The following is a 19,338-nucleotide window of genomic DNA, read 5'->3' on the forward strand; positions in this document are numbered from 1 at the left end:
GAGGACACATCAGATAGGTGGAAAAAGTACACTGAACACCTCTATGAGGATGCAGATGTGTCTGACGTGATAGAAGAAGAAACCAGTGTAAATGTAAAGGAGATAGGGTATCCAGCACTAGAATCAGAATTTAAAAGAGAAGGGATAGATAATATTCCATCACAATTTCTAAAATTATTGGGGAAAGTGACAACAAAACAACTATTCATGTTGGTGTGTAGACTGTATGAGTCTGACGACATACCATCTGACATTCAGAAAAATATCATCCACACAATTCCGAAGGCTGCGAGTGCTGACAAGTGCAGGTATTATTGCACAATCAGCTCGTGCATCCAAATTACTGACAAGTATAATATACAAAAGTATGGAAAAGAAAATTGAGGATGTGTTAGATGACAAACAGTTAGGCTTTAGGAAAGGTATAGGCGCTAGAGGATCAATTCTGATGTTACAGTTGATAATGTAAGCAAGACTAAAGAAAAATCAAGACATGTTCAGTGGAATTGTGACCTGGAAGAAGCATTTAACAGTGTAATATGGTGCAAGATTTTCGGAGTTCTGAGAAAATAGGGGTAAGTAATATACAATATGTACAAGAGCCAAGAGGGAATAATGAGAGTAGACGACCAAGAACGAAGTGCTTGGATTAAAAATGGTGTAAGACAGGGATGCAGTCTTTCATCCCTACTGTTCGATCTGTACATCGAAAAAGTAATTATGGAAATTAAAGAAAAGGTAAGGAGTGGAATTAAAATTCAAGGTGAAAGGATATCAATGACACGATTCGCTGATGACATTGCTATCTTGAGTGAAAGTGAAGAAGAATTACATGATCAGCTGAATGGAATGGACACACTAATGAGTACAGAATATGGATTGAGAGCAAATGAAGAAAGATAAAAGTAACGAGAAGTAGCAGAGATGAGAACAGCAAGAAACTTAAGATCAGGATTGATGGTCACGAAATAGATGAAGTTAAGGAATTCTGGTACCTAGGAAACAAACTAACCAATGACTGATGGAGCAAGGAGGACATCAAAAGCAGACTAGCACTGGCAAAATGTGCATTCCTCGCCAAGAGAAGTCTACTAGTATCAAAAATAGATCTTAATTTGAGGAAGAAATTTCTGAGAATGTAAGTTTGGAGCACAGCATTGTGTGATAGTGAAACACAGACTGTGTAAAAACTGGAACAGAAGAGAATCTAAAAATTTTGAGAAGTGCTGCTAGAGAGAAATCTTTAAAATTAAGTGGACTGATAAGGTAAGGAATGAGGTGGTGCTGTGCAGAATCAGAGAGGAAAGGAATATGTGGAAAACACTGAAAACAAGAAGGGACAGTACGATAGAACACCTGTTAAGACATCATGGAATAACTTCCATGGTACTAGAGGGAGTGTAGAAGAAAAAAACTGTAGAGGAAGCGGACGACAGAGATTTAAATACATCCAGCAAATAATCGATGGTGTAGGTTGCATGTGCTACTCTGAGATGAAGAGGTTGGTGCAGGAGAGGAATTCGTGGTGGGCCGCATCAAACCAGTTGGAAGACTGTTCAAAAAAAAAGCAGGATGTGGGCCACTGTCAGGTGGCCACCACATCAGCAGTAAGGTGGGTGTTCACATCAATCATGGGTCAGCCAAGTATGACTAACATGTAGACAACAAAAGACAGTGGATTCCCTATGAGAAGTGTGAAGGGAAGACATCCACATGGTTGTGCTCTCCCTTATTGCAATCAGTTTGTTTGGGGAGTCCAGGCTGGACAATTCTGAGTTCCAGATCTCTAACAAGTGATGGCATAGAGTCAACCGAAGGTCTAGTTTGGAACACCTCCACCCCCCTCTCCAAAACTGGTACCCAATTTTGCCAACCAGTCGGCGTATTCATTTCCTGAGATCCCAATAAGTCCAGGAGTTCAAATAAATACAACTGTTGATCCAACTTGACAGGGGTCAGAAAGATGATCCTGGATAGTAGTCCCTAAAGGGTGATGAGGGCAGCATTGGTCTATAGCCTGAAGGCTGCTCAGAGTCGCTAAAGATTAGAAGCATCTTGCCAGTGCAGAGAGAGAGAGAGAGAGAGAGAGAGAGAGAGAAACGGTTCTTCCATTGATTGTTGAGCCGTCCGTGTCTCTCTCTCTCTCTCTCTCTCTCTCTCTCTCTCTCTCTCACACACACACACACACACACACACACACACACACACACCTATTCCAGTGTAGATCCAACAAATACTTCACAAACTTTGTCCAGGAGCCTCCCAAAGAATGCTTCATTTGGCACACAGCCGAATTACTGTAAGTGTTCCAGTTCATATTCAAATGAATTTTAATTTGAATATGGGTCAATCTATATCAAGCATGTCAATCTATATAAAGTAGACTGATTTTTTAAGTGTCACGACCTAACCATGCCCAAACTGAATGAAATTTTTGCACATATGTTCCCTACAGAATTTAAAATCAGTTGTGCAAAATGAGTTCAAGATATAAAAAAATTCCAGGCTTTCGGTCAAGGGCAGCACTCTTGACAGTTTGGTCCAAATTCAAAATTAGTAGCAGTATAAAAATGAAATTTGAACCAGCTGTAGAATTTTGTATGCTGTCACATTGTTTCAAGCAATTGTGCAATTTTTGAACCATTTTGTGATGTCAATTGTTTATTTTTTTAAGTGAAGTGTACTAGTGCTTTTAGTAATTACCAAGAGAAATTACTTATTAATTTTACAGCAATCCAGCAGTTATTTGCAAGTATTTGAGAGTTATCAATAAGTAAGCATGCCTTTTTTTTTTACATCACCAGATTTGTGCATACTTAAATGTTTTGTTGCTAAATATTATCATCTACATGAAAAGAATGTATTATTACTGAAAACAATAGCTCACTATTCACCACATATTGAGTAGCAGACAGGCACATCAATAAAAGATAATATTAAGAGCATTCCCCAAATCCCTCACACAGAAAGCAAAATACAGAGAAAGAACAGCACTTAACCACTTGAAAACTGATCCCAACATTATAAACCTACGTACTAACAAAGGCACTGCCACTGTGGTTAGGAGCTGAAGGGTTACCTGGCAGAGGGATTCTGTCACTGTCAGATACCTTCACCCACAAGTTTTGCCACAGTGACCCCATTTCAGAAATCCAACAGGACCTCCATCGTTTGGCAAATCCATAGGTCTCCCCTGGGCATCTCCCTCTTCACCCACACCATTCCCCACACTCCCTTCTTCTAAATGGTAACTCCGACTAACTATATCCTCACCCTCAATTACTTCTCCTTTGAAGGATATTCATGGTCCACCTAAAAACACATAGAATCCCAAACCACTCACCCAGTTTGGGCTTATTGATGACATCTTTATGACCTGAATCAAGTGTGAGAACACCCTATCCACATTCCTCCAGAACCTAAACACCTCCGTCCACATTAACTTCATGTGATCCTCCTCATTCTAACACGTCACCTTCTTTGACGTCTGTCTCCATGTCAACAATGGCTACATCAGTACCTCTGTCCACATCCCATGTATAAGCCACCACCATACCTTCCTTCAACAGCTGCACCCACTGCACATCCTTCTATACAACCTAGGCACCCGCAATCATTGCTTCTGTAGTGATGAGCAGGCCCTTTCGAAATATGCCAAAGGTCTCACTGCAGCCGTCATAGGCCGAAATTGCCCTCCTCACTTTGTCCAGAAATATGTCTCCCGTGCATTGTCTTCCTAGCCATCTAACATGCCTTCTGTCTGGCCACAATGAGCATTCCCCTCATGACTCAGCACCAGCCAGGATTGTAGCAACTAAATCACATCCTTCGTCAGGATTACGACTATCTCTAGTCATGCCCTGAATTGAGAAATACCTTCCCCACCCCTCCTGTAGTGGTATACCATTGCCTACCCAACTTACACAATATCCTTCTCTCTTCCTATTACAACCCTGCTGTCTCCCCCTTGGCCCATGGCTTATATCCCCGCAACAGACATAGATCCGAGACCTTCCTATACAGCCTCCCACTAGCATTTACTCCATTTCTGTCACATGCATCTGCTACCCCATGAAAGCCAGCATCAGATGTGAAAGCAGCTGTGTATCTACCAACTTAGCTGCAACCACTATGCTGCATTTTACATGAGCATGACCACCAATAAGCTGCCCGCCCACGTGAATGGCCATCATCAAATTATGGCCAGGAGACAGCTGGACTACCCAACTGCTGAGACTGCTAACCAGAATGATGTGCTTGACATAGATAACTGCTTCGCAGCCTGGATTCTCTCACCAACACCAGCTTTTCTAAATTGTGCGGATGGGAACTCTCCCGGCAACATATACTTCACTACTGTAACCCTACCTCCCTTCACAACCTTTATTCCCTGTCCTCCACTCGTCTATACTCTTCCCTGCTCCCAATCCAGTCCTACACACACTTTCTATCCCACCAGTGCACTTGCATGGTCCATTCCCCTTCTTTATTCTTCTCCTCCTCGTTAAAATGATGGCTTGTGTATGTTAGGTAATAACATTTTCAAGTTCATTTTTTTAATGTTATCTGGAGGGTCTCGAAAACAAGCAACACCCTTTCCGGTACAAATACATGTGTTCTTTCCAATAAAACAAAAAGTAACAAAATAGGAGGTGATAATATTTATATACATACAAAACAACAGATTAAGCATAAATATTATGCAAGGGCACACAGTTTTAATCTGCCAGGAAGTTTCATATCAGCGCACACTCCGCTGCAGAGTGAAAATCTCATTCTGGAAACATCCCCCAGGCTGTGGCTAAGCCATGTCTCCGCAATATCCTTTCTTTCAGGAGTGCTAGTTCTGCAAGGTTCGCAGGAGAGCTTCTGTAAAGTTTGGAAGGTAGGAGACTAGGTACTGGCAGAAGTAAAGCTGTGAGTACCGGGCGTGAGTCGTGCTTCGGTAGCTCAGTTGGTAGAGCACTTGCCCGCGAAAGGCAAAGGTCCCAAGTTCGAGTCTCGGTCGGGCACACAGTTTTAATCTGCCAGGAAGTTTCATTATGCAAGAAGTTTTTATGCCATGTTAACATGTCAATAACTTCTAGAATAGTCAAATAACTGCTGCAGTCAATACACTCGGTAACAAGTAACTTCTCTATAGTGTACTTTATTTGTTAAAAAAATATTTCAGCCACAAAACTGTCACAAAAAATTGGCACCACTGTTTTAATTCCAACTTTGACCTTTGTGGGTGGGGGTGAGGGTGGCAGGGTGAGGGGAGGAAGACAATGATAGGAGTTCAATATGAATTAAAGGGCATATCATATCCTATTGGTCAACATAGAGTGGAGTAGAGCACTGTTGTGTTCAAATAACTGTCAGACTGATTGTTGCTTTGCCGTTCAATATGCAAATTATAAAAATGTATTCACACTGAAGGTAAACTTTCTTCTTGTTTAGTACTCCATTCTAAAATACTTTAAAATAAGTTTGTATATCTAAAAACAAAGATGATGTGACTTACCAAACGAAAGCGCTGGCACGTCGATAGACACACAAACAAACACAAACATACACACAAAATTCAAGCTTTCGCAACAAACTGTTGCCTCATCAGGAAAGAGGGAAGGAGAGGGAAAGACGAAAGGATGTGGGTTTTAAGGGAGAGGGTAAGGAGTCATTCCAATCCCGGGAGCGGAAAGACTTACCTTAGGGGGAAAAAAGGACGGGTACACACACACACACACACACACACACACACACACACACACACACACACACACACACACATCCATCCACACATATACAGACACAAGCAGACATATTTAAAGGTCTTTAAATATGTCTGCTTGTGTCTGTATATGTGTGGATGGATATGTGTGTGTATGCGCGCGCGAGTGTATACCCGTCCTTGTTTCCCCCTAAGGTAAGTCTTTCCGCTCCCGGGATTGGAATGACTCCTTACCCACTCCCTTAAAACCCACATCCTTTCGTCTTTCCCTCTCCTTCCCTCTTTCCTGATGAGGCAACAGTTTGTTGCGAAAGCTTGAATTTTGTGTGTATGTTTGTGTTTGTTTGTGTGTCTATCGACGTGCCAGCGCTTTCGTTTGGTAAGTCACATCATCTTTGTTTTTAGATATATTTTTCCACGTGGAATGTTTCCCTCTATTAATTTAAAATAAGTTTGGATAGACTAGGAGACATGCTTTTCTCTCTTCAGTATTTGTGATGTTGAAGGGAATTAAAGACCAGGGAGAAGAAATAAAAATTTGCAGTTTGTCGATGACAATGCAACTCTATAAAGACATCAAAGATCTCGGAAGGGCAGTTGAATGGAATAGACAGTGTCTTGAAGCGAGGATATAACATGATCACTAACAAAAGCAAAATGATGGTAATGGAATGAAATCTAATTAAATCAGATGAAGCTGAGATTAGGAAACAGTAATAGATGACTTCTGCTGCTTGAGCAGTAAAATAGGATGGCTGAAGTAGAGAGGGCACAAAATGTAGAGCGACAATGACAAGAAGATTGTTTTAGAAGAAGAGAAATTCGTTAACATTATATTTAAATTTAAGTGTCAGGAAATGTTTTCAGAAGCCGTTTCTTTGGAGTGTAGCCTTGTACGGAAGTGAAACTGGACAATAGACAGTTCAGACAAGAAGACAGTAGGCCTAGAAGCTTTTGAAATGTGGTGCTACAGAAAACTGCTGAAGGTGTGTGTGTGTGTGTGTGTGTGTGTGTGTGTGTGTGTGTACGTACAGCGGGGTTATTGGGAGTTAAAACTGTAGAGGGAGATCAAGGTTGAACACAGAAGCAGGATCAAATAGATGTAGGTTACAGTAATTATTCAGCAAAGAAGAGGGCTGTACAGCATAGAGTAACATAGAGAGCAGCATCAACGCAGCCTTCAGACTAAAGACCACCACCACCACCACCACCACCACCACCACCACCAGCAGCAGCAGCAGCAGCAGCAATTATTTAAGTCTGGTATAGCTTCTTGACTCATTCAATAGCTCAAAGATTAACCTACTAAGTCAGCACAAGGTTTCAATTCTCTTACTGAAAGATAACTAGAAGACTTTACCATCTTTAGAAACCTGAAGATTAAAACTGCCTTGAGTCATTTTGTTTTAACTAATATATCAGTGGCAAACACACTGCTAGAGTAAATCACTCAAATAATTATTTTCATGAGGCATTTCTACCACAGCTCTCTCTCATCTACCATAAATTTGTTTCCTACTTATAATGCTCCACATAAGATTAACTTCAGGGGAGCTTTCTCATGTAAAAATTGGCTTTGTTTCTTTTATTAAAATAGCAGATTGGATCTTACAATATATGTTGTAATTTTAGTATCTATTTTGATTACAGCCTGTCGTACGAACAACTGCTTTCTTCTAGCCACAAAACACTTTGATCTCATTGTTTATCTGTGCTTCCTCTTTGCTTCTGTTTACTGTTATCCTGATTTTTACAGTATAAAAAATGCTCCATATATATGTTTGAGAGTTTTCCAACTTACACTGACTGCTTTCTAAATCACTTGCCAGTGTTCTTTTCACATAATCACTTTAAAAATCTTGCATGGATATCTAGTTAGCATTTTTTAAAACTGATAAGTAGGTAGTGCCATCAGTATGTGACGATCATGCTTAAATGATGGTTTATTTACTCCACTCAACTGTTTGTTGATTTTTTTGAGGGGGGCAGATTCAAGTTTAGTTACTCAAAAATTTCTTCACTTTGTGAAACTGCAAAATTACTCTAGAGGATCTTACTGAGTGGAAAGAAAAATTGCAACTGTCAGATTTGTGGCTCAAGAGCTGTTATAGCAAAGTAATTGAACAAAGTAATCTTCAGTAGTTGCCTTCTTCTTGACTTATTTGTATGTAGCAATCACTGATATTTTTCTGAGAAACTGAATCAAGTGCACTTCACAAAGTACAAATCAAGCATACTTGTAAAAAAAAGTTAATGTTTCACAAACTTTCATTCTGCCAGCCATCATCTTTCACAAATGAAAGATACTGTGAAACAGAATAATATATTTCCTTTGTATGTCTTAGTTTAATAAATTATTATGTAAAATCTGACTTAACAACAGCAGGGACTACAGAATTTTCTGGGGATGATATTTGCCACATACACTGGATTGCAGTTGTGTGTTTTACTTGCATTATTTACATAGATTTCAGTTTGATGCCAAAATGAATCTGTAGTGTCAGCTACTAAGAGTTTTTAATCAATGTTTCTTAGAGCTTCAAAAATGAAATTCAAACGGTCGATTAAAGCAATGTGAGGATTACAATTAAAACTAACATTATACACACAGAAATATTGTGAATGTGAAAATATTTGTTAAATATTCCTTTCATGCAAGTACATCAAAATTCAAATTATTCTCAAACGTACATAATAATTTGTCAAAGCTTACAGCATACACAAACACAATGCCATTCAACATAGCTTTACACATTAACGTACACAATAACTACTAATGTAGAAAACAAATTTTACTTCTTTACCTATGCTGATTCTCTGCTACCAATCGGCACAAATCAGAATCTTACGTTTTTCGTTCTGAATTAATTGGTAACATCGCGTACAGTTTCATCAAGTTTCGCCAAACACAAGCACAATCATAATAATCGTCCCTAAATACCATCGGCATTACGATAGACCTGCAGTACGCGCACCCATGTCTTCCATCTATCCCGCCGTTCAAAGCATGCTTCATACACTCCATGCACGAAGACATGCGTGCGCGCTTCATGAAACGTTAATCCCCAGCAAATACTTAAATTTTTGCCTCCTAAATTAGATACAGTATAAATTACAGCCTTCGTTAGGCTAAAAATAGCTTGTGAGGCATTTACCAGATTCTTCAGAAATATACTCACCGAGATAACAATAGGCACGCTAACATAGCTATTATGACATCTTATGGCCAATGTAACACAAAATTTACAAATCGATTCCACCGTCGTCATTAATTTTAGTACCAACATATAAGTACAAAAGTAGAACAACAACATCGTCTTAATACTCTTTATCATAGAAAATTATCATATACTACAGTTTTTAAAGAATTTCTCTTCTTTCGTAGTTATATTAATACCTATGTACCTTGTGACCGGCGATCTTCCGTATGTTGAAGATAAATTTCTAGACAGAGCATCAATATTTTTTGACTATCCAACACAAATAATTTTGTTCTCCACATTTTCGTTCAACGTAACACGTAGTTTAGTGAGTTTTGAAGGGATCTGATACATTGTGACTCAATTACCAACGTTAATGACAAAAGAGTACCAGCTGCTCACAAGGCTTTTGTAGTGGTACTTGATGAGGTGCGCATTTTTTTTTTTTTTTGTAGGACCTAATTATTTTTGATTATATTTTTGACTAAACTATATTTTTGCAAGTTTATATATGCATTGAGAGAACTAAACATATTTCCTGTTCCATTTTTTCGTAAAGGGATTGATCAGGAAATATGGGAACCGAGAGCCAGACGCCGGTGTCAAAATCGGGAAATGTTACTGCTGAAACGAAAAAACTGAAACCGTGTTGTGCTTGTCCGGAAACTAAAAAAGCGCGGGACACTTGGTAAGACAATTTTTATTTGAATGGAAACTGATAACTGTGACAGGTAGTTCTGTGTGTTGCACAATGCCTTTTGATTTTCACACTACGCAGTTACCTGCACCATACAAGTGATTTGTCTTTTTATGTTTCTGAACCACACGAATGATATTCCTGTCATCAAAACTGTGATTGTCTTCTCCGGAAGCTCAACTAATAAGATCTCCATGGTTTTATGGGCTTCTGTGTTATGCATTAACAATATGCTTACTGATTTAGAAATAGATGTAGGCCTATATGCCCGTTGATAACTGTCACCTCAAATTGTGCAATGAACTGGTAGGTATAGTTCACAGTCATAGAAGTATAAGAGTATGTAGTCTTAGAAGTATAAGAGCAGGGCTTGTATAAACCATTATGCATAGCACAAAAAGTTGAAGGCTATGAATAAGTGTTCATGTTAACAGATTACAGCCTTCCACACACACTACGTCTATTCCTTTTGTAGCCTCCCTTCTGTAAGTTACTATTTATCGAACGGTATTTAAAACATAGAATTAGCATCAGAAAACCAAGCACTTTCCATGCAAAGCCTTGATCTCTAAGGTATTTCTTATTCAACCAGCTGAAAACATAGAGCATACATTGTTTATGTGCTAGTCAATTTTTGCTTTAGTTTTGGACTTTGTTCTTAGTTTTTCAAATAATTTTGTATTGTAATTAAAGCTCACCAAATAAAGAATTGGGGCAGACATAACTAGATACATTTAACTGTGAAGAAGCAGACCACATTTTTCCACCATGTGCAATAGTTGTTAGCGCTGTGTTCTAAGATATGTGCTTTGCTAACTTTGTTACGCCAAAGATGGTACAGTATCCTCTATAAACATGTTATTGGCCCTTATGATTATTTCCACTATATTTATGTGCATGTAATAGTGGATGACCTATAAGAACTAAAGATAGAGTTAAAAAAGAGACGTGACGGATTGAGAAATGAAAGGAGAAAGAAGAGTTAATGGGAGTACTTGACTTACTGTTTGACAGAGGAAAACTGCTATACAAGATAATTTTTGGGGGAAAGATAATGGTTGCGACGGCAGTACTTCAGCATGCAAATGGGAATTTGTGTGCAGATTGCAGGGTAGGCTATCTTGTGTCAGAGGCAGACAGCAGCAAAAGAAGAAAAGTTTGCATATGTTTTTGTTTTATGGACAGGGATAGCTAGCTTACTAAATAAGTGAGATCTTGTTTTTTGTTTATGATGGCATGACAGGGTGCTTAACCTGTAACATGAGGTACTGGCATGTATGGTCATGGAGGAGCCAATCAAGTAAACATTATGTTTGTGTTTATTTATCTAGCAGTAGACAGTATGAATTATGTGGATGTTATCTACACATAAATTTACACAATGCAGACTCATAAATACATTAATGTATACAATTACAAGCATGTGAATGGATACATACATTATTTTCTTTACTGTGTTACATTTTTGTACATCACATTTCACTGTTTTGTTGAACATACTGTAAAATATCACTTATCACAGGAGTTGACCATTAGCATAGATGTCAACATAATTTATATGTCATTTCAGGTTATCTTTGGTAGTGTAAAAACACTTTTCAAACAGAATTTTTTGAGCATTCTTGTTGTTGTTGTTGTGGTCTTCAGTCCTGAGACTGGTTTGATGCAGCTCTCCTTGCTACTCTATCCTGTGCAAGCTTCTTCATCTCCCAGTACCTACTGCAACCTACATCCTTCTGAATCTGCTTAGTGTATTCATCTCTTGGTCTCCCTATACGATTTTTACCCTCCACGCTGCCCTCCAATGCTAAATTTGTGATCCCTTGATGCCTCAAAACATGTCCTACCAACCGATCCCTTCTTCTAGTCATGTTGTGCCACAAACTTCTCTTCTCCCCAATCCTATTCAATACCTCCTCATTAGTTACGTGATCTACCCATCTAATCTTCAGCATTCTTCTGTAGCACCACATTTCGAAAGCTTCTATTCTCTTCTTGTCCAAACTGGTTATCGTCCATGTTTCACTTCCATACATGGCTACACTCCATACAAATACTTTCAGAAACGACTTCCTGACACTTAAATCTATACTCGATGTTAACAAATTTCTCTTCTTCAGAAACGCTTTCCTTGCCATTGCCAGTCTACATTTTATATCCTCTCTACTTCGACCATCATCAGTTATTTTGCTCCCTAAATAGCAAAACTCCTTTACTACTTTAAGTGTCTCATTTCCTAATCTAATTCCCTCAGCATCACCCGATTTAATTTGACTACTTTCCATTATCCTCGTTTTGCTTTTGTTGATGTTCATCTTATATCCTCCTTTCAAGACACTGTCCATTCCGTTCAACTGCTCTTCCAAGTCCTTTGCTGTCTCTGACAGAATTACAATGTCATCGGCGAACCTCAAAGTTTTTACTTCTTCTCCATGAATTTTAATACCTACTCCGAATTTTTCTTTTGTTTCCTTTACTGCTTGCTCAATATACAGATTGAATAACATCGGGGAGAGGCTACAACCCTGTCTCACTCCTTTCCCAACCACTGCTTCCCTTTCATGCCCCTCGACTCTTATAACTGCTATCTGGTTTCTGTACAAATTGTAAATAGCCTTTCGCTCCCTGTATTTTACCCCTGCCACCTTCAGAATTTGAAAGAGAGTATTCCAGTTAACGTTGTCAAAAGCTTTCTCTAAGTCTACAAATGGTAGAAACGTAGGTTTGCCTTTTCTTAATCTTTCTTCTAAGATAAGTCGTAAGGTTAGTATTGCCTCACATGTTCCAGCATTTCTACGGAATCCAAACTGATCTTCCCCGAGGTCCGCTTCTACCAGTTTTTCCATTCGTCTGTAAAGAATTCGCGTTAGTATTTTCCAGCTGTGACTTATTAAACTGATAGTTCGGTAATTTTCACATCTGTCAACACCTGCTTTCTTTGGTATTGGAATTATTATATTCTTCTTGAAGTCTGTGGGTATTTCGCCTGTCTCATACATCTTGCTCACCAGATGGTAGAGTTTTGTCATGACTGGCTCTCCCAAGGCCATCAGTAGTTCTAATGGAATGTTGTCTACTCCCGGGGCCTTGTTTCGACTCAGGTCTTTCAGTGCTCTGTCAAACTCTTCACGCAGTATCTTATCTCCCATTTTATCTTCATCTACATCCTCTTCCATTTCCATAATACTGTCCTCAAGTACATCGCCCTTGTATAAACCCTCTATATACTCCTTCCACCTTTCTGCCTTCCCTTCTTTGCTTAGAACTGGGTTTCCATCTGAGCTCTTGATATTCATACAAGTGGTTCTCTTCTCTCCAAAGGTCTCTTTAATTTTCCTGTAGGCAGTATCTATCTTACCCCTAGTGAGACAAGCCTCTACATCCTTACATTTGTCCTCTAGCCATCCCTGCTTAGCCATTTTGCACTTTCTGTCGATCTCGTTTTTGAGACGTTTGTATTCCCTTTTGCCTGCTTCATTTACTGCATTTTTATATTTTCTCCTCTAGCCATCCCTGCTTAGCCATTTTGCACTTTCTGTCGATCTCATTTTTGAGACGTTTGTATTCCCTTTTGCCTGCTTCATTTACTGCATTTTTATATTTTCTCCTTTCTTCAATTAAATTCAATATTTCTTCTGTTACCCAAGGATTTCTATTAGTCCTCGTCTTTTTACCTACTTGATCCTCTGCTGCCTTCACTACTTCATCCCTCAGAGCTACCCATTCTTCTTCTACTGTATTTCTTTCCCCCATTCCTGTCACTTGTTCCCTTATGCTCTCCCTGAAACTCTCGACAACCTCTGGTTCAGTTTCTTCAGTTTCAATCTGCAGTTCATAACCAATAGATTGTGGTCAGAATCCACATCTGCCCCTGGAAATGTCTTACAATTTAAAACCTGGTTCCTAAATCTCTGTCTTACCATTATATAATCTATCTGATACCTATTAGTATCTCCAGGATTCTTCCAGGTATACAGCCTTCTTTTATGATTCTTGAACCAAGTGTTAGCTATGATTAAGTTATGCTCTGTGCAAAATTCTACAAGGCGGCTTCCTCTTTCATTTCTTCCCCCCAATCCATATTCACCTACTATGTTTCCTTCTCTCCCTTTTCCTACTGACGAATTCCAGTCACCCATGACTATTAAATTTTCGTCTCCCTTCACTACCTGAATAATTTCTTTTTATCTCGTCATACATTTCTTCAATTTCTTCGTCATCTGCAGAGCTAGTTGGCATATAAACTTGTACTACTGTAGTAGGCATGGGCTTTGTGTCTATCTTGGCCACAATAATGCGTTCACTATGCTGTTTGTAGTAGCTAACCCACATTCCTATTTTTTTATTCATTATTAAACCTACTCCTGCATTACCCCTATTTGATTTTGTATTTATAACCCTGTAATCACCTGACCAAAAGTCTTGTTCCTCCTGCCACCGAACTTCACTAATTCCCACTATATCTAACTTTAACCTATCCATTTCCCTTTTTAAATTTTCTAACCTACCTGCCCGATTAAGGGATCTGACATTCCACACTCCAATCCGTAGAATGCCAGTTTTCTTTCTCCTGATAACGACGTCCTCTTGAGTAGTCCCCGCCCGGAGATCCGAATGGGGGACTATTTTACCTCCGGAATATTTTACCCAAGAGGACGCCATCATCATTTAATCATACAGTAAAGCTGCATGTCCTCTGGAAAAATTACGGCTGTAGTTTCCCCTTGCTTTCAGCCGTTTGCAGTACCAGCACAGCAAGGCCGTTTTGGTTAATGTTACAAGGCCAGATCAGTCAATCATCCAGACTGTTGCCCCTGCAACTACTGAAAAGGCTGCTGCCCCTCTTCAGGAACCACATGTTTGTCTGGCCTCTCAATAGATACCCCTCCGTTGTGGTTGCACCTACGGTACGGCCATCTGTATCGCTGAGGCACGCAAGCCTCCCCACCAACGGCAAGGTCCATGGTTCATGGGGGAAGGAGTATTCTTGAAGACATGTATTTCACTTTTATCTTAGATCACTTATGGAATTTTGTATATTTTAGTTCTATTATACAGGGTGTTCTAGGCAGAACGGTCAGTACACTAGACTCTTGTTAATCTGGCCGTTACTTGCACATATGGATGCCACATTAGTGGAAGTGCCAGGTTATTGACTGTGTCTTAAATTTAGTGTAAATACTCAGAAATCATACTTAATTAAATCCAAAGATGCATTCATTTTCGTAGAAAACTTAGTCCTTGAGTGTCTTCTTGTATCAGTCACTATGAAACATGGACCAGATTTTTAGCTGTCACAATGATGATGCACAACGGCAGCATGCTTTATCACACAATGGCTTTATAAGTGTTACATTGGCACTGCATGTTTCCAATTATTGTAGAATATTCTCCAGGAAGATGTCTGCAACTTCAGCACCAACCGTGTGAAGATCATGTTCTATCTTTCTGAGTACTCTTCTTCATCACTTCAATCATAACTTTCCTGTATGCTGTTGATTATCTGTAGAAGTTCTGTCATTAATAGTTGCTTGTTCAACAGTGTGCTTAGCAATAATGACTTTCTGCAAGGAACCTCAGTTCAGCTTATCTCTAATTTCGAGTTCCTGCTTTATGTGTAGCATAGTGTGTTTCCGTTTAGAAGCTATGATACTGAACAGTAATGTTGCACAGGAGAATTCATTATTGTATGTGTGATTGCGGTTTGAGTGACTAGAGCTACAAGCACTTCTTAAATAGAACAGATATGTTTCACAGTAGCAGAGATGATCAAGTGCTCGTAGCTCTTAAGGTACGCATTTTAGAACCCATGTTTACTAGACTTTTTTGCTTCGAATGATTGTTCCTGTCATATTCCTGAATGTTGGCCATTTCTCCAGGAACACCCTGCATAGCACATTTATTTTGGATTTTTGTTGATGTTAAGTGGTAGCTGGATGGTTCCCTGTAGAGACCTATTTTTTCTGTACCGATTGGCACCTTTCTTAATGTGAATCACTGTTTGCGAAATGTATTCACATAGACTCAATCAATTCAGTGCTGTTAGTTCTTTTGAGAGGGAAACGTAGTAGGTGAATATGGATTGGGGGTAAGAAATAAAAGAGGAAGCTGCCTGGTAGAATTTTGCACAGAGCATAACTTAATCATAGCTAACACTTGGTTCAAGAATCATGAAAGAAGGTTGTATACATGGAAGAAGCCTGGAGATACTAGAAGGTATCAGAATAGATTATATAATGGTCATCATCATCATCATCATCATCATTTAAGACTGATTATGCCTTTCAGCATTCAGTCTGGAGCATAGCCCCCTTATAAAATTCCTCCATGATCCCCTATTCAGTGTTAACATTGATGCCTCTTCTGATGTTAAGCCTATTACTTCAAAATCATTCTTAACTGAATCCAGGTCTATTGGTTATGAACTGTAGATTAAAACTGAAGACACTGCAAAAAGGTGGGAATTTGAGGAGGTGACACTGGATAAACTGACTAAACCATAGGTGGTTGTACAGAGTTTCAGAGAGAGCATAAGGGAGCAATTGACAGGAATGGGGGAAAGAAATACAGAAGAAGAAGAAGAATGGGTAGCTTTGAGGGGTGAAGTAGTGAAGGCAGCAGAGGATCAACTAGGTAAAAATATGAGGGATAATAGAAATCCTTGATTATCAGAAGAAATATTGAATTTAACTGATGAAAGGAGAAAATATAAAAATGCAGTAAATGAAGCAAGCAAAAAGGAATACAAACGTCTCAAAAATGAGATCGACAGGAAGTGAAAAATGGCTAAGCAGGGATGGCTAGAGGACAAATGTAAGGATGTAGAGCCTTGTCTCACTAGGGGTAAGATAGGTACTGTCTACAGGAAAATTAAAGAGACCTTTGGATGAAAGAGAACCACTTGTATGAATATCAAGAGCTCAGATGGAAACCCAGTTCCAAGCAAGATGGAAAAGCAGAAAGGTGGAAGGAGTATATAGAGGTTGTGTACAAGGGTGATGTATTTGAGGACAATATTATGGAAATGGAAGAGGATGTAGATGAATATGAAATGGGAGATTTGATACTGCATGAAGAGTTTGACAGAGCACTGAAAGACCTAAGTTGAAACAAGGCCCCGGGAGTAGACAACATTCCATTAGAACCACTGACAGCCTTGGGAGAGCCACTCCTAACAAAACTCTACCATTGGTGGGCGAGATGTATGAGATAGGTGAAATACCCTCAGACTTCAAGAAGAATATAATAATTCCAATCCCAAAGAAAGCAGGTGTTGACAGATGTGAAAATTACCGAACTATCAGTTTAATAAGTCACAGCTGCAAAATACTAACACGAATTCTTCACAGACGAATGGAAAACCTGGTAGAAGCCGACCTCGGGGAAGATAAGTTTGGATTCCGTAGAAATATTGGTACACGTGAGGCAGTACTGACCCTAAGACTTATCTTAGAAGATAGATTAAGGAAAGGCAAACCTACGTTTCTAGCATTTGTAGATGTAGAGAAAGCTTTTGACAACGTTGACTGGAATACTGTCTTTCAAATTCTGAAGGTGGCAGGGGTAAAGTACAGGGAGCAAAAGGCTATTTACAGTTTGTACAGAAACCAGATGGCAGTTATAAGAATCGAAGGGCATGAAACGGAAGCAGTGGTTGGGAAGGGAGTGAGACAGGGTAGTAGCCTATCCCCGATGTTATTCAATCTATACATTGAGCAAGCAGTAAAGGAAACAAAAGCAAAATTCGGAGTAGGTATTAAAATCCATGGAGAAGAAATAAAAACTTTGAGGTTTGACGATGACATTGTAATTCTGTCAGAGACAGCAAAAGACTTGGAAGAGCAGTTGAATGGAATGGACAGTGTCTTGAAAGGAGGATGTAAGATGAACATCAACAAAAGCAAAATGAGGATAATTGAATGTAGTCGAATTAAATCGGGTGATTCTGCGGGAATTAGATTAGGAAACGAGGCGCTTAAAGTAGTAAAGGAGTTTTTCTCTTTGGGGAGCAAAATAACTGATGATGGTCGAAGTAGAGAGAATATAAAATGTAGACTGGCAATGGCAAGGAAAGCATTTCTGAAGAAGAGAAATTTGATAACATTGAGTATAAATTTAAGTGTCAGGAAGTCGTTTCTGAAAGTATTTGCATGGAGTGTAGCCATGTATGGAAGTGAAACATGGACGATAAATAGTTTGGAGAAGAAGAGAATAGAAGCTTTCGAAATTTGGTGCTACAGAAGAACGCTGAAGATTAGATGGGTAGATCACATAACTAATGAGGAGGCATGGAATAGAATTAGGGAGAAGAGGAATTTGTGGCACAACTTGACTAGAAGAAGGTATCAATTGATAGGACATGTTCTGAGGCATCAAGGGATCACCCATTTAGTATTGGAGGGCAGTGTGGAGGGTAAAAATCGTAGAGGGAGACCAAGAGATGAATACACTAAGCAGATTCAGAAGGATGTAGCTTGCAGTAGGCACTGGGAGATGAAGGCGCTTGCATAGGATAGAATAGCATGGAGAGCTGCATCAAACCAGTCTCAGGACTGAAGACCACAACAACAGTTCTTTTGCTACTTTTTGTTATATTTCATATAGCCAATATTAGAAGCTTAATAATTGTTAGCAGATTCTGCTCTTTTGTTCCCCGGAATTTTAATTCTTAACCAATTATAGAATGAACATGTTCAAAGTTTGTTATCCTCTTGTATGAGTTACTAAACATTGAATTTATCTAACAAGTACATAGTATGCTGAAGCTATTCATTTCCTGAGGGTAATATACTCATAGTGGGAGGCCCCAGGGTTAGGATCAACTTCTTGAAACCATTTGTACAGTGATGTGTGTTGAGTGTCACAGGTATCAAACTCTGCTGCCATTCACTCTAATGGGGCCTCATTGGACAGTAATCGACAAATAAGAATTTCACCTGATGCTTTACAGCCTTAGTACCCAGAGCAGAGATGTAGCTTAATGGTTTAGATGATTTCCTGACATACTTAAGGTTGTAGCTTCTAATTTCATTTCTTTTTTATTGATTCAATGAATCATTCTGTGTACAGAGAGTACTACGTGATATGGGACCAGTCATTATAGTAGGCTAGTTAAACATTAAAAAACACCCGACACCAAATTAAATACACCTAGACTTACACAGTTGTAATTGTAATACTTAGTGTTAGTATACTCACAAGTTGTTCAAAATTAAGATCAACTAGGCCTAATTAAAATTAAAATTTGAGGATACATTTAAAATCAAAGTAAGTACAGACATGAATTACATAATTTATAGTTAAGGTTTACTAGATAAATATAATGAGTACATACAAGTAGATCAATTTTTAACAGTTGTTTAGGCCTTATAGAAATTTACATTTTGAAGATAAATTATAGTAGGTACAGAAATATAATTGTGCAGATATGTTATATAGAAAAATCACATTCAAAATAGTCATGAAAGTTATAAAAAGAGTGTTTTATTAATGTTGATTTAAGCCATATTTGAAAATTTGCTGGATTCTTGATGCTTTTATGTTTGGTGGTAGATGATTATAAAGTTTAATCCCCATTCATTTTACACTATCAGCATATAATTTTGTGGAATAGGGAAAATGTGTCAGCAAGTGTTTCCCTCTAGTATCGTGCTCTAGTATTCTGCTTCAGGCTGCCAATATTTAGCTAGGTAAAACTTAGTATGTCCAATATGTACTGGCATGGAAGT

At 38.8% G+C, this 19,338-nt stretch overlaps 1 protein-coding gene and 1 long non-coding RNA gene across 6 annotated transcripts in view; one reads left to right on the forward strand and one right to left on the reverse strand.

Moving 5' to 3' along the window:
• The window catches only part of LOC126236172 (tubulin monoglutamylase TTLL4-like), a 257,463-nt gene extending 248,165 nt beyond the window's left edge, over positions 1–9,298 (reverse strand). For 2 of the 5 annotated variants that reach the window (XM_049945267.1, XM_049945270.1), the window contains exon 1: positions 9,119–9,294. The gene's annotated coding sequence lies outside the window, so the exon portion shown is untranslated. Of the gene's footprint in view, positions 1–8,517; positions 8,720–8,892; positions 8,997–9,118 lie in introns of those variants that run through there. The other 3 variants (XR_007544877.1, XM_049945269.1, XM_049945268.1) reach the window with 3 other exon arrangements.
• A 174-nt stretch (positions 9,299–9,472) lies between these two features.
• LOC126236173 (uncharacterized) overlaps positions 9,473–19,338 on the forward strand; it is a 40,200-nt gene continuing 30,334 nt past the window's right edge. Inside the window, exon 1 of the long non-coding RNA XR_007544878.1 lies at positions 9,473–9,601. This is a non-coding gene — a long non-coding RNA (uncharacterized LOC126236173). The remainder of the gene's footprint in view (positions 9,602–19,338) is intronic.

Source organism: Schistocerca nitens, chromosome 2 (assembly GCF_023898315.1).
Source record: "Schistocerca nitens isolate TAMUIC-IGC-003100 chromosome 2, iqSchNite1.1, whole genome shotgun sequence".
Taxonomy (NCBI): domain Eukaryota; kingdom Metazoa; phylum Arthropoda; class Insecta; order Orthoptera; family Acrididae; genus Schistocerca; species Schistocerca nitens.